The sequence below is a fragment of the Micromys minutus genome (genome assembly GCF_963924665.1).
Source record: "Micromys minutus genome assembly, chromosome: 13".
Taxonomy (NCBI): domain Eukaryota; kingdom Metazoa; phylum Chordata; class Mammalia; order Rodentia; family Muridae; genus Micromys; species Micromys minutus.
Window position 1 is genome coordinate 19,560,390 of NC_137982.1, and position 16,070 is coordinate 19,576,459.

A 16,070-nucleotide genomic window follows, 5' to 3' on the forward strand; every position below is an offset into this window, starting at 1 on the left:
ACTTAGTGCAGTTTTCCAGAGCCAGAGTTAGCAATATAGAACTTACTCTCAAATGATTGTGTGGATCTCTACCTGTCCAATAGATTTTTCAACCAGTGCAGAAAGTTGCTTTATGCTTCAGCTAACTCAGTTTTTCTGGTTTCTCAGACAGCTTTGATGAGTCATGTAAAAGCACCGTGGTGACTGGGGTGTCCTAGGGCAGGCAATAAACAACATTTAAGGGAATCAATACATAGATCTGGGAAGGCAGAGCTTAAGAAAGTAAGCGCTTCTATGTATGCCAGAGGCTCGAGAAATCCATGTGTGGGCTTGGGATGGGATGAATACTCAATAAAGACCTGGAAGACCTTAGACTTCTGGCAACTTCCAATCCCCATGCACGTGAGTGGGGCTTAAAGAGAGTAAGAGAAACGAAGCACAGAGGAAGGGCTACGGTGCAAAGGAACACAAAGACCACTCTGCAACGGTTCGCTCTTTTCCGAGCCCAGGTGTCCATGATTACATCATGAGAACACATGATAACTGAGCTTATAGAATATGCAATTCTACACAGGAATGAAACGGGGGGGGGGGGCTTGAAAAATGACTTGGAAAGCCACTCAGCTAATACGTGTCTACCACTCCTGAGACAGAAGAGCAAATAATCCCTGAGGAGGAGGAGAATTTAGTGGTAGAACCACATAGTATTTAACAAAAAAAAAATTATAAAAATAAAAATAAGTATATGATATATCCACAAAAAAAACTAAAACAGAAATCAGCAGAAAGTGTTCACGCAGATGTCTGGCAACTTGGCTAACTAAAGAGCTAACCACAGTCTAGTGTATGAACTCAAACAAGTAAAGAAACATGGGCAGAGGATCAAGGAGAGAGAACCTAGAGCCTCAACAAGACTCACAGTAGAGACAGAAAAGAGAAGGATGGGGTTAGGAGAAAATCAAGCAGAAAGTGTAGACTTGAAAATTACAACTAAGATGACAACATCCGCAGTGTTTGGCCTCGGAAGGGATAACAGGGGAGAGCGGGAAGCCTGAAGATAGGTCATTCTAGAAGCAGAAAGAGTGAGGAGAAATAAACAAACCATACAAAACCTTTAGGACACCATCATGGTACTAAATATGCAAAAATGACATGTCCAGGACAGAAAAGGGAGCAGAGGGACACCGTGAATAAAAAGTGGCCACTTACACTTCGAGCTTGATGAAAGATAAAGACCTACGTATTCAATTGTATCTAAGAGGTCTATGCAGGATAAATGCAAAAAGGCCTGTACCAGGAGACATTAGAGCCAAACTTTCAAAGACAGTCTTCAAAGTAGCCAGTAAATGGCCCTCTAACAGGCCCAAGCACTGTAGGCAGGTTTTTCTTTCCCTCTCCCTCTCCCTCTCCCTCTGTTCCCTTATTTGGCCACTGACTAATTCCTGAGACTAAATACCAAGGTCCAGAGATCAAAATTCATTATTGGCTATACAGGTTAGCCATTCAGGACTCAGCAATTCACCCTAGCATAGATTTCTCGTTTTCCCAGTTAAAACAAACAAACAAACAAACAAACAAAAAACAAAAAACCCTGCTGCCTGCTGTCTGCCTTTGCCCAATACAGAGGTGACACTCCTCCAACCCCTGGCCCCTTTGAGAAAATAAATCTTTCTTCGGAAGTCCAACATGCTGGGGTCTTCCATTACCAAGATAGAGAGACAACCATGTGAGCTTGCAGGCTTGATTTAAAGCACATTAGAAAAGTCCAGAGTAGATGACCTCTCTGTTAATCTGTTGGGTCCATCTCTACAGACATTTTGGTACTGGGGTGTGGGGGTTGGAAAATTGCTGGAGAGGTCTGTAGACTGTTACTGTAGAAGTAGCTGAGAAAGTCTAGAAACTGCTTCTGACCCATTGTCCTTGTCTCAGGCCAGGTGACTGGGCAGCTTCTGAGGCCTGGACTTGGCTGGAATTGTCCAGTTCTTGGAAACAGAGATGTAGCCTCATCTTCTTAACTGCCAATTTGATGCCTGTCATGGAATCAGCCTAGCCTTCTCACTTTGTGCTAAGAATTTGGTGTCTGGGTGTATTTTGAACCTACTCCAAGTACCTCCCCCCACCCCATGCACAGAGCTCAAGATCAGCAATTTATCATATACAATGGATTTTTAAGAATAAAAAACTGTAAGCTGATTTTTTTCCAGTGACTATGGAGGTCACAAGCTCTAGAATGGCACACTTGCACATTAAAAGTGCTAAAAAGAAAAAAAGACAACCCAAAAATTACCCACTAAATGTCTCAAAAATGTTAGAAAAATTAAGACAACAAATAACAAAACTAGTGGAGTCAAGAACTAAGGTGAGGGGTTAGGGAAACAGTTCAGCTGTTAAAGTGTAATAGAAGCAAAAAGACCTGAATTTGGAGCTCTAGCACCCACATAAAAGTATGGGGTACATGTTCTGGGGATGTGGAGACAGAAGGATTCCTAAAGGTTGCTGGTCCCAGGTTAGTGAAAGATCCTGTGTCAAAAGCAAGAGAGGTTGGGGTGAGTGCTTAATAGATAAAACTTTTTGCTATGCAAACATGGGACTTGGGTTCAAATCCCATAACTATTGTATATCAAATTTCTCTGAAACTAAAACATACCATCTTGAAAGGAAACTCCCTAAGACTCAAGATGTTTGAATAAGAGGTAAAGGCATTCTGATCTTGCCAGGAAAGCTCCTCAAACTCAGGAAATAAACAACTTAATAGCTTCAGGAAGTCCCTGAAACTAAATAAATTCATTAACCCCCTACCCCCAAAGTTTATATAAACCACAAGAACTGCTGAGAAACACTGTCAGACAAGCCACACTGAAGGGTAGCCAAGTTACCTTGAAGAAACAGAGACCAGCTGAACTGCCAGAAAAAGTGGAGCTGTCCCCAAGTTGTTTAAGTTTTCAGCTTCATAAGCTGTCACCTGTGCTTGCATGAGCTGTGGTGATATAGCTGCCTTTGAGTTATTTCTGCTCCTATAAGTAATACCAATCAAATGAGTTGGTTCACCAGTGTGGAATTTGATGATATCATTACCTTGATCTTCATCAGTTCTGTTTGAGACGAGTACACATGCATTCATGTCTTCACTAAACCAGCCCCCAGATAAAATATCCCGTGACTACATAGGTCTATAACTCCGGTGCTGCAAGATACAGGATGATCTCTGAGATTTACTGCCTGTGATGGTTATTCTTCGTTGTCAACTTTACTACATCTGGAATTAACAAAAACCAAAATGACTGGGCACACCTGTAATTGATTTTTCTTAACTAAATCATTTGAAGTGGGAAGACCTGCTTCTAATCCAGATCTTTGAGGTGGGAAGATAAGCCTTTAATCTAGATCTTTTGAGGTGCGAAGACCCACCTCTAATCTGGGCCATGCTTTTGCTGGAAACCTATATAAAGAGGATTTGGAAGAAGGAAGCTTTGGCTCTTTGCCTGCTTGCTCTCACCTCACTAGCAATTCCATTCCTTCGCTGGCTTTATTGCGGTTCTGGGATATACTAAAGACCAGATGAGACATTCAGTCTTGTAGGCTGAAGACTACTGGATGCTTAGGCCTTCCATTGATAGCTATTGTTGCTTATCTGGATCACAGTCTGTTGTAGCTGGTCTTTGCCTACTTCATGTCTTCTTTCTTCCATTTTTCTCCACTCTTTTTCTACATTTCAATGCCTAACACTAAGTAGGAGAGGAACAAAAAAAGGATGGAGGGAAAATGCAGTGATATTATTCTTAGACTACTTCCTGCTGATTAGGGGAGTTTAGTTCCTTGAGTCAAGTTTGATCTTCGATGGCAGGAAATCTAATTTCTTCTTGTTGTCTTTTCTTTGTGCATACTACTTAACAGCAACCAACCAACAACTCACCAACCTCTCTCAGGGCCCTAGCATTTATATACCCTCTGAAAAGTCCCCAGAATTCTAAACGTCACACATTTGGAGAAACTATCTGCAGCTGTCGATACCACATGCAGGCTAGAACATAAAGCAAACCATGGTCAGCTGCTGCGGATAATTTGAAACAACCCCATATCCCACACCTGAGATTAAAACTAAAACAAAAGCCATTCTAATGAAGCTGTTCTCTTTATGTAGAGATCCATTGTATAAGTTTTGTTACTGTAGAGAAGTCTGACCAATACACTTACCATTACATTAGTTCGAGGTTCACTAGTAGAGTCTACCTCAAAGGAAAAAGGCAAAGAATGACTCAACAGAACAGGTGATGCTGGAGAGATAGCTGAGAGAATGATGTCTGGATTGACTGACAGCAGGAACAGAGAGTGAGACACCAGAGCTGGCTTGAGCATCTGAAACCTCAAAGCCCACCCACAGTGATGCACTTACTCCAACGTGGCCACACCTCCTAATCCCTTTCAAGTAGTGCCACACCCTAATGACTAAGCATTCAAATACATGAGTTTTTGGGGGCTATTTTTTTACAAATCACCATAAGCAGCATGTACTCTTAGCTGCTAAGCTATCTCTCCAACCCTCTGGGTCATTTTTGAAATGAACCTTTTTACATATTCATATTCATATTGACTGTTATATACTATCTATTATGTTTCCTTAAAGTTGTAGTGAGTTGTGCAATATTTTAATTTTAATTTTCAGGGTTTTAAAGTTTTGTTTGGAATACTAATTGTTAATTAGACCTTTTCTTTCCTGCTTATACTTTCTGATTATAGTTATTAGATGTTTTGTTGGTTTTCTTTCTCTCTTTGTCTCTGTCTCTCTCTTCCTTCTTTCCTCCCTCCCTCTTTTCCTCCCTCCCTCCCTTCCTCTCTTCCCTCCTTCCTTTCTTTCTTCTTTCCTTCCTTTCTTTCCTTTCCCTTTTTCTTTTTTCTTTTCCTGAAACAGTCCTCACTCTAGATTAGATTGGCTTGGGACTTACTACAACTATGAAATCATGTTCCTCACGTTGTGCATTTAGCTCCCTTTGCTTTCCTAAGTGCCATTATCATGGGTGTGAATTGTCACGCTCAGATTTTCTTTTTCTTTTAAAAAATATTTATTACTTACAAGATAAATATATGTTTTTATATTCCCTTTTAAAGATTTAAAGTTGTAGGGGCTTGAGAGATGGCTCAGTGATTAGGATCACTGACTACTCTTACAGAGGTCCTGAGTTCAATTCTCAGCAACCACATGGTGGGTCACACCTATTTATAATGTAATAAAAAAAGGTTTAAAATTGTGCTTTTTCTCTTTTAGTTTTTTGTTTCTGTGTGTATGGTATGTACACATGTACATGTTTGTGTGTGCTTGTGTGTCCATGTGTGAAACACAAAGTGGAAAGCACTTGAAATGGGGTCCTATGTAGAACTGAAAGTCCAGGCAAACTACTTAGAAATATATTGTGAACAATAATGGCAAATGGCTGATCTCTCACACAGTGTTCAAAACATGAGCAAAATGACATAATGGCATAGAACTTATCTTACTTAAACTGATGCACACTTAATGTGAACATAAATTAATAACATATACATGTACACAGTAGACCCAAAGGAAAATGAGTCAGGTGACAGAACAGGGCAGTGGTTTCACTGGGGCACACGAGAGGCAATGCAGTGAGTTGGAGGAGGGAAGTGATAACTGGTCAGGAAGTCAGCAACACTTTGAAAAGTAAAGGGAAGTTTGGACTTAGGCCAAAATAAAATATTTTACTCACAATGGAAAGCAAAAGCAATGGAAATCTCTAGGTGGGAAAACTAGACCAGGCCTGTTTTAGGAAGACAACTCTGCTACACGTAGAAGTCAGCCTCACTAGAAGGGAGAAGTGAGGTGCTCACCTGGGCAACATCTTACAAGGGAAGCCTTGTGAACACATGATAGACTAGTGGGGGGGGGGGGACTCATGCTGCTGTCTTCTGAGTCTCTCTTGTTATTAGAAAAACAATAATGACCAAGAGAACTGCCCCCCAGGGGTGCTCTTGACTTGAACAGCTTCAGGGAGGGTAGGAGTTAGTAGACAGAAAGAACCCCAATCCCAGAATACTTAAGAATTCAGAGTGTTCAAAGCCTCAGTCCCTGGAAGCTCGTTTGATTGGAGCTTACTGGCATGAAATGGGCAGGAACTGTCTTCTGAACTTGAGATGTGAAGGGTTTGAGGCTTTTGGAAGCCTAGCTTCGAAAAATATATTAGGGAAGAAAACAGAGATAAATACAGAGTGTCCCAAAAAGTAAGGCAAGCTCAGCTGAGGCTAGACAGCAGAAATTGACTGCAGAGCCAGCTGTCATGATTCATGACCTACTCCAGCAACCTTGATCATCACTGAGCTGCTATCAAGGTTGAAAATATTATCATGTCTGCAATACACAATTACATATGCAAAACCCATACACATGATCCAGCATAGGGCTAAATAATTTGTCAGAAGTTTCTAAAAAAATCCTAGATCATACTGAAGAAACCTCAGAAAAGCATCCTTACAAGGACAACATTGTTTTTACAGATGGTTAGGCATTTCAATGTAGCTAGAATCTTTAGGTTCTGATTGGTCAGAATTTCCAAAATGGTATTAGGAAGATTAACAAGGCAAAATACCTCTTCACACAGCAGTTGATAGCCCCGAGGAAGTGGTAATAGCCACTAGCTGTCTCCCTTCCCATCATGCACAGCTATTGCTTCCCTTCCTTTGGGCTTTTGCAGGTCTAGGTAGCTCACATGCAGGGTTGGCTAAGACTTTATCAGTTCCCCTGTGTGTTAGGCTATAGTTAGTGCTCATTTTTATCATTATGTAGCAGCAGTTTCCCTCAGACAAGCACACCCACATAACGGCCTGACATTCTGCATTAATCTGCCATTATGATCTGTTGCTTGTCATAGTAACTGTGTGTCATGGTGACAAGTCCTACTACCTGACCGCCACTCTTAATCGTATAAAATCTCCTGCCCGTTGGCTTCAGGCTATATAGAACATTCTGGCCCTAAAAAAATCGAATGTCCTAATATCATTGTACCCTTCGTCATTGTGATCTGAAACTTTTATAATAGGGTCAGAATTCTTCCAACCCCAGAGAAAGAATTAGCATTTCTTAACATCCAATGCTTTGCCTCAAGATGTCTTTAGAACCAGCACTGGATTTGTTCTGAATAAAAGGTTTCAAATTCGAGGCAGATGCTGGCACTGCTAGCGCCTTACAGCACTTTACCCACAACAAGGACACTTGTTGACTGTTCCCCATGACTGTTTTCTGCTTCATCTTTTTTAGATGCTCCTATATTTTAAATCTCCTCTCGCCTCCTCTTTCTCTGCCTGCTGCCTGCATATCCCATGATGCACTTTGTGAGCTAACTGCCATTTGTGTCCCATGCCAGAAATCACTGGGTTTACAATGCAAAAAAAATCTCTAAAAGGGCAAGAGAAACAAGTGTAGTGGCCTTCCCCAAAGAAGTTCATCAAAATAGTGGCAAACTCACCAGTGGGAGCAGTTAGAGAAAGTATTCGTGCTATGAACACCAGCACACACACCCCTGCGTGTTCATACACACACACACACACACACACATACACACACACAAACACACACACACACAGGTTTATTATTGTGATCATTTGGAATATTTGACCATCCAGTATTTCCTAGCTAAACAAAGAAAGGGCAGCAATACATTTCAAGGGGTTTGTTCTCTGCAGGTAAGATCTGGCTCCAGTAAGATCGCCTCGGCGAGGGTTGTACCGTAAAAGTTGTTTTCTTTTTCTTAAATCACCAAGGATTTGTCAAGTGATTTCTTCTCATTGAATTCACCCCTTAACACGTGTGCTCGGATGCTAACAATGGCAGACAGACACTGGGAGAGCTGACCTGCACACGGTTCGGACCTGCAATATTCTCGCTGTCGCTGCTTGCAGTTTGTGAACCCTCATAAATTACTCTCCAGCTGACTAACCTGCTGGATCATACAGGAGAAGAATACCTGTTTGTTTTTCAAATATGGTATTTTATTTTTCCTTATGAGTCAGAAGTATGATAAGAGACTGCTAGGTAATTGCCTGGTTTTAAGGGGAAGTAGTGGGTGTGCTCACCCCTCTCAACTTAGGACCAAGATTTTCTGCTTACATGGTGGCCTCATTGAGAAAATCCTCAAACTGTATTCATGAGATGAAGTTTCAGAAGTACATAATCTCTTTCAATTGCATAGGAGAACTATTAAAAGACTATCTACTATTGCTTTAAAAATCCCTGTCACTTTAAATGCTGTTTGTATGTGTTTATGTTTGGATATATGTGCAGCTTAGTGATGGGTAACAGACACATCTAATTTTCTTCTGTAATAATACATTTATTAGTTTCTCCTTCACATGGGTTTAAACATCCAACTATCCCACTTACTGGTTGCCCTGTTTTTCTGAAACTCCATTTCTCAAACAATATTGTAGAAGAGACAGGATAAAAACCAGTGTCTCCGATTTTAATGCAACAAAACCTATGCACACTGCTTTCCTTTTATCCTTAAGAGTGCTTCTTCAACTTTTATGATTTGAGTTAAATAGCTAAGCTGGCGGTGGTTCTTTTTGTTTTGCTGTATTAGACATTTTGGTTGCTCGGTCTTGGTTTTTGTCTGTCTGTTTTTTTTGTAAAAAGTCATTAAAGTCTGAGAAAATAAGGAATTTCCTAATTCTTGGGTGCTCTGCCGAATGACCGGTGATGCGCACTGGTTATGCTGTTTTCACTCCTTTGGTCTTAACTTAACTGTTATCCTAAATTCACTTATGTGAATTTTATTGATCAGTCTCAGTTGATATTTGTCACTCATAATGTACATTCATCCTTAAAAGGAGCCATATTTGTATCAAAATATTATAAGACAAATAGCCATCTTAAAATGTTTATCACTATCAATTATTGCACAATTAAGTAATTTGTTGCTTATACTTTAGCAAACCAAACTTTTCTTCAAATATTTTTCTGAGAATGTTTAGGACTAACAGTGCTTTGGTTGTAGTCCCTTCTTGTCATCTGAATCCTCAGAGATGGAGGATGGGCAAAGCATCTTCCACGGATGCACCCGTAAGACTTTCTGTTCATCTGTAGCAGAGGAGCCGTGGGCAGCTGGCGCTCTTCCATGGGGAGCGTCAAACACCACTTGCCACGTTGTGAGCTTCCTCAGGCAGCAGATGTCTGGGAGCTGCTGCTCAGGTCTCCAGCTCCGCCAGGCCACCTGCACAACATATTTAATGCACTCACTACAATTCTGTTGCTACTTATGAAAGATATTTTTTTTGCTTAATTTTCCACTGAACTCTCTTGTGCAGCCTGTGGAAATTCCATGTGAAATGCCTCTTACTGTAAAGCTTTGAATTCAGGTAGGACAGGAGAGGTGGGGGGGGAGGTGACCCATTCTTGCAGGCTCTTAATCTTTTAGCGGCTTCTCCAGGTGATTCAGGAAACGTTTTCTCTATCTGTACTGTTATCAAATTTTGTTCCTTCAAACAACTGAGTTCCCACAAAGAATCTTTTCTAAGCAATCAGACTGAAAAGTTAGACAACTAACTGTTCAATTGCTTGCCTTCTGCGTGTCTCTGACACTACCCAACTTGAAGAACATGCTTTTTATCAAAACTTTAAGCTGTGGGTGCCATTCTCTCTAAACATTTCCAGGGAGCATTCTGACTCTTTCCGCTGGCAAAGTGACAGTTACAGTACCATTGTGTCTGTTTGGCTTAAAAATGGGGTTGATAATGATAATGTTCTTCCATAAGACGATCTTCTACTTTTTAATGGTCTCCGTAGTTTCCCCTACATAAATGACTAAACCCTTACAGAATCTCTGTCTTGATTAGCACTCCTGCTAGTAAAATTTCACATACTAAATCAGCACCAGCTGTAGCAAGCAAGCAAGAAAAAGGCAAGTGTAAATGTCCCATATGCGCCACCAAATTGGCATCTGTGTCAGTAACCCTTCTTTTTAACTATTGTGTACATACATTCTCTTAAGTGTTTTGTTCACAGAATACTGCTAACAAAACTCTCTCAGTTGCCATATCGATGAAAGAGCCTGCCCTTGGTATTATTCAATGACACGGACACAAAGTCTCCTTTCTCTTGGCCATGGCTGAATGTTCTGTTTAAGTTTATTCAGATTAGTGAGCCTTTAGTTTTACATCTGCGCTGTGTAATGTAACTCTGCCATGGCTTACGACACTACTCTGTGGCTGTATTTAGTAGGTAGCAATGTCACAGGATGTGAAAAAGACACTAGGATTATGTTGTCTACATGGTATATCAGAGACCAGACCCAAAACAACTAAGTTAGAAGAGGAGGGGAAATATTTGTGATCCCTCTCATGTGTCCACCCAAGATCGCTTAGGTTGTGGACTGCCTCTCTATGAATGTGGACACAAAGGTAGAGCTGTATCAGGAATAGCCAGAAAGGTGCGCCCGGAATGCTGTCTAGTGTCACCGGGGAGTTTAAGGATGCTGTCTAGTGGTGCTGGGGTGGCTGACCACTTAGATTTTAGGAATCATCTGATACACAGTAGGCATAACCTACAGAGACAGAGTCAAATAATCACTATAATCCTGCACCAGCCACCAGAAAGCTACTAGGGTGGTCTGAATGAAAATGTCCTCCATAGGTTCATCTATTTGAACACTTGGTTCTTAGCTGGTGGCACTGTTCAGGGAGGTTTGGAGGTATGGTCTTATTGGAGGAAGTCTGTCACTGGAGATGGCGTTAAGAGTTTAAAGACTCACACTCTTTCTGGTTCCTTCTCTCTCTCTCTCTCTCTCTCTCTCTCTCTCTCTCTCTCTCTCTCTCTCTCCCTCCCTCCCTCCCTCTCCTCCCCTCTCTCTCTACTTGGTGCTTGCAGTTCAAAAGATGAACACTCAGCCTTCTGCTCTTCAGCTATCATACCTCTGATTGCTACCAGGCCTTCTTGTCATGACAGACTCTACTCCCTTGGGAAGAACTACAAACCAAAATATACCTTTCCTCTATAAGTGGTCTCTGTCATGGTGTTTTTATCACAGCGACAGAAATGAAACAAATTCAGCTACAAACAGAGAAGAGTCTGCAAAAAGTCCTACAAGGGGCATTAACAGATAGGTGTTACTCAGCAAGTGTGGTGTGGAGTTGGTGTGTTGGGGGGTGGGGTTTCTGGTGTGTGTGTGTGTGGTACTGTGTGTATAAGTGTCTGTGTGCAGTCTCGTTTCATTGAAGCACAGTTAGCTTGGAGAAGGCCACTGAAGACAGCAAAGAACACTGAGCACATCATTCTTCATATGTCACTGATGTTCACTGTCATCATCTGATTTACTTACACCTTGGCCATTCGTAACTATGACAGCTCCATGAAAGCTGGACACTTATCTGTGTAGATCTCCGCCCACCTGCTGTAGTACTGGAGCGGAGTAGATGCCAAATAATAATTTACCCACTTTAAAGGCTGAAAGGTTCTGTTAAAAGGGAAATGGACTAGCTGGTGAACAAGGTACCAGTTTAATCAAAGGAGAGGGAGGAGGGATGAAATTTCACTTGGCTTCACTGAAGGATTCCCACTGTACAAGCATGCTTTCTTAAATACAATTTTGGAGCTATGAAGATCAAATGAAAGTTGGATTTGATAACTCTGAGAATTAAAATAATGAATGACATCTATATGACAAGCTTTTTATTTTAAGCTTTATGACAAGCTTAAAATCTTTGGGTCTTAATCTGCAATTGATTTAACTCTATATTGTGTGGTTATAAGAAGGGTGTCAAGAAAAAAATTATATAATATTTTAAAAATTATTCTTTTCCCCATTGTTTATTTAAGGTCTACAGTCTTTGTATATAGTGTGAGGTTTCATAAAGTCTTTTGTATAAGTCAGCATGAACTGTGACCCTAGTTGCTCCTCTCTCTCTCTCCACCCATCAGTGTTCCATTTACTCCCCAGTCTCATGCCTACCTTCATGTCATGTCTACAGGAAATCTAGAATCCACAGATAAGAGAGATTGGGAGATATTTGACTTTCTTAGTTAGACTTACTTCACCTAATATATTATGATCTCCATTTGCAAATGATATATTCACTCTTCTTTACGGCTGAATAGAACTCCCTGTGGAAGATAGGTTGGTGGTGCATGCCTTTATTTCCAACACTTGAGAGACAGAGGCAGGTAGGTGCTTTTCCAGACCAGCCTGATCTACAGAATGAGTTTCAGGACAGTCAATGCTACACTGAGAGGCCTTGTCTCAACTATCAAACAAAAAACAACACAAAACCCTCCTGTGGATGTGGCTTAAAATTCTCACCGAGTAAGCAAGGGACGTGAATGAAATGCAGATCCTAGCATCCATGTAGAAAAGCAAGCATGACATTGTGTGTTTAGAATCCTAGCACTGGGAGGTAGGAGTAGCAGGATATCTGGGGCTTGATGCTCAATCATTCTAGCCAATCAGTGAGTTCTAAATTTAGTGATAGACTGTATCAAAACAATCAAGCAAACACTATAATGTGAAAATCAATAGAAGACATGCAACATTAGCTTCTGACTTCCACAAACATGTCCCCATACACAAATTACATCACACACACACACACACACACACACACATTTTATTATGTGTACATGCCATATTTTATTTTTTCAACCTATTGATAAACACATAGGCTGATCCTGTAAGTTGGCCATTGGGAAGAGTGCTAAATAAACACAGACGTATCTTAAAGTCACTTGGCTACACAAGATAATTTTTGAAATAAGAAAATTCATTCTATTAAAAATATGTGCCTTTCCTTGGGTGGCAATAGCCTCCCCTCAGAACTGTGAACACTGAAACAAGCTGCTACGGCAGGAACTTCTGCACTGAGGTGTTTATAGGAGTTGACTCAGCCTCATACACATGATCCAGTCGCCTCAGAATGACATTACTGCTGCTAAGTAAATGCAATAGAACCTGTTCTTCAAATACTTGGTCATAATTGGTAATAGTCATGATTAAATATGCATTTCTGAAATTTTACATACTCATCTTGTATACACATTTTAAAATATATTCCCAAATATCAGAACAGATGGTACAAAATATGTACCTTTGTTTTGTTTTTGTTTTTGTTTATTTGAGACAGGGTCCCATTATATAGTCTGGCTGCCCTTCTACTTACTATGTGGATAAGGCTGGCCTTGAACTCACAGAGAACGAACTACCTGTCTCTTTAATCCCAAAAGCTAGGGTTAAAGGCATATACTACTACAACTGGCTAGTGTGTGTACTTTAAGATCACTATTGACTTATTTTTCATTTTTATCTTACCAGTTTGGCTGCCTACTTGTTGGTAGTTGCTTCTCTTAGCTCTGAAACGTGCCTATTTATTTTAATATGGTTGTGAGTACAATGAGTTCTGTATTGATGTGAGCTTTCTTCAAATGATAGACAGAAATGCACTTGGGGAATCAATCAGTTGGCAAGACTTTCCAAGCTCACTGGTACACAGGCCTTCTGTACGTCAAAGTGTGTACCCACCAGCCCACAAGGATAGCACACACTGCCACAGTAACAGTCTGCCTGGTCCCTGTCTGTACCTCACTGGCTGTTAAATATCGTCAGCAGCAATTTCTGCTTTCTGTTCTATGGTAACTTGTGAGCCTGGTAAGGTGCATGTAGCTATAATCTAAGACAAATCTAACAACTGACAGGAAGAATAATACCAGGCTATTCTATTCAACATCTCCACAGAGCACAAAGAAGAAAGTAAAGTTCTGGAAGCTAAGCAGGAGGTGTGGACATTCTAATGTGGAGCTTTTAAAGTCTAAGCATTCCAGGTCTTCCAGTGGACTAATGTCATCTGTCTATATGGACACCGGTGACACTAGTGTCCTGGGGACTTGTCACCACATAGGTGTATTCACCAACCACAATTCATTCTCTAGAGCGGCTTGGCTGGGTTCATTGTGGGTGGTGGCTGACTCTAAAAAGGCCACAGCCAGGTCACATACTATTTAAAGCGCGGTTTTATTTAAGACAACTTTCAAGTGTTTCTTCTCCCTTTGCTGTCTGATTGCCCCATTTCAGTTTGCCATAGAACAGCTGTTTCGATATCCAGCATTTATCCGTTCTCCGCATGCATCCAGCCCAGAGGGATTGTTAAGCAGATCATTGTTTTAATTCTGGCTACATTCCAGGTCCCCATTATTAGTGATCCTGTCTTAACATTTACTGTTCAGTTTGGCTCACAGGTGATGTTGATTAAATTGGATATGCCATCTGCGGTGGCTGTTCATCTGGTAGGCACATTCAAGGCTGAGCACACCTACTGCTACGTTTTGGTCTAAAGCTTTTCCCATGTTTGATGGCGTTCTGGATGTGGATTTCTGCCACCTGGGTTTCAGGCTTCCTCATTTAGCAGTTGTGGGAAACCAGGCGATCTACTTTGCATGCGTTGTCTTGTTTTTTAAAAGAAAAAAAAAAAAAAAAAACAGAATATTCACCAATTTGTTCCTTCACTTACTTCCTCGTTAATTGTTAACTATTTTGGAGGCAGGAGTGGAGAAACCCAGTATCAACAGAGGACACGGGGAGCAGAGAGGACACGGAAGCAGGAAGTGGGCAAAGCATCATCACGTCCTATGCGTTGCCTCTCTCTCTCTGCAAGGTAAGAACAAAGCCACCGAACTGGGCTATGAAGACTCTGCGCTCTTTCTGAACTCGGCCTTCAGACATGTAGACAATGAAAATATTCACATTTTGCATGTAATGGCACCAAGGAAGCAGAGGCAGGCAGATCTCTGTGAGTTTGAGGCAAGCCAGTGAGACTTTGTCCCAATAAATAGACAAATAAATTGAAGAAATAGATATCCGCAAGTGATAACATGGAACAATTTTGCTCCCACTAGGCAGAGGAAAAACAAACGTGTCTAGTTTGTTTGTTTTCTGTTTGTTAATCTAAACGTGCAAAACAGACGTAGGCAGGCATGGGTAGTTTTGAGACACAACGCCACGATGTGTGAGCAGTCATTCTGTAACGAGCCAAGGAAGGGTCTTTATAAACTGTGGGGCATGCTACCCACCCTGTGCTACCGTGCTGTGACGGGACTGAGGACATGTGACACTGCTGGGAATGGAAACACCGGAAACTGTGAGAGCAGCCACCGCCAACAGTGAGTTTGCCCCTTACAACGGGCTAGGCTTGATTATACGTATTCATTTAATCTTCAAAGTAACCAGTCTTCTGCGCTCTAGAAGTGAGCCATCCGAGAGGGTTGAAAGTTGGCCCGTAAAACATCAATTTCAAGTGATTCGTCTTGTGGTTACTTGCTCCACTTAGACAAGAATACAGAGAGATTAAGTAACTTGTCCAACAACACAGAATTTATTTAAAGTTATTATTTTTGTAATTATTTCTAAACATTCCTAATTTCATAGGGTGTTCATGCTACAAGAATAAAACTCCAGGCTACCTTTGAGGGGGGGGAAATGTATTAGAAGGATGCGGAACTGTGGCAGAACATACCCTTAATGAATAAAGATTTCAGGGACCAATCACTGGGCAAGGAGTAGGCGGGACTTCAGGTCGGAGAGAGAATGGGGAAAGAGAAAGAGACTTGGCTTTTTTTGAACGGGAGAGATGGAGGAGGATGAAATGTAGGTAGTGGAGGCCCGGTTCAGATGCTGGATCTGCTAGGATCCGTGCTCTCAGGATTTGTGTCTTAGAATAGCTTACAAAATAGGATGTTGCTGCTGCACCCAACAACTGTGATACCTGTTGATTCTAAACTAAGTTTGTGTGTTTGCCTTCACACAGTGACTCAACCGGGTTCCAGAGAGAAAGGTAGAGCGGCAAAGTGTGGGTTTGCAAGAAGTACACCCCAAGTAGCCGTGGGAATTTGAAATCGCAGGGCTGGGGTGGGAGCAAACCACCATGGGAACTTAGTGAGCCAGGCGGAGAGATCTCAGAGCTCCAGGTCAGAGAGTCGGCCTGAGAACAGGCTGGTCTGTCCGCCAGTGCCCTGCGGGTAGTAGTGTGGGTTTGTTTGTTTTTTTTTTTTTTCACACTACATGGAATTACTAGCCAAATAAAAGGAGATGCTTAGTGACAGACTATTT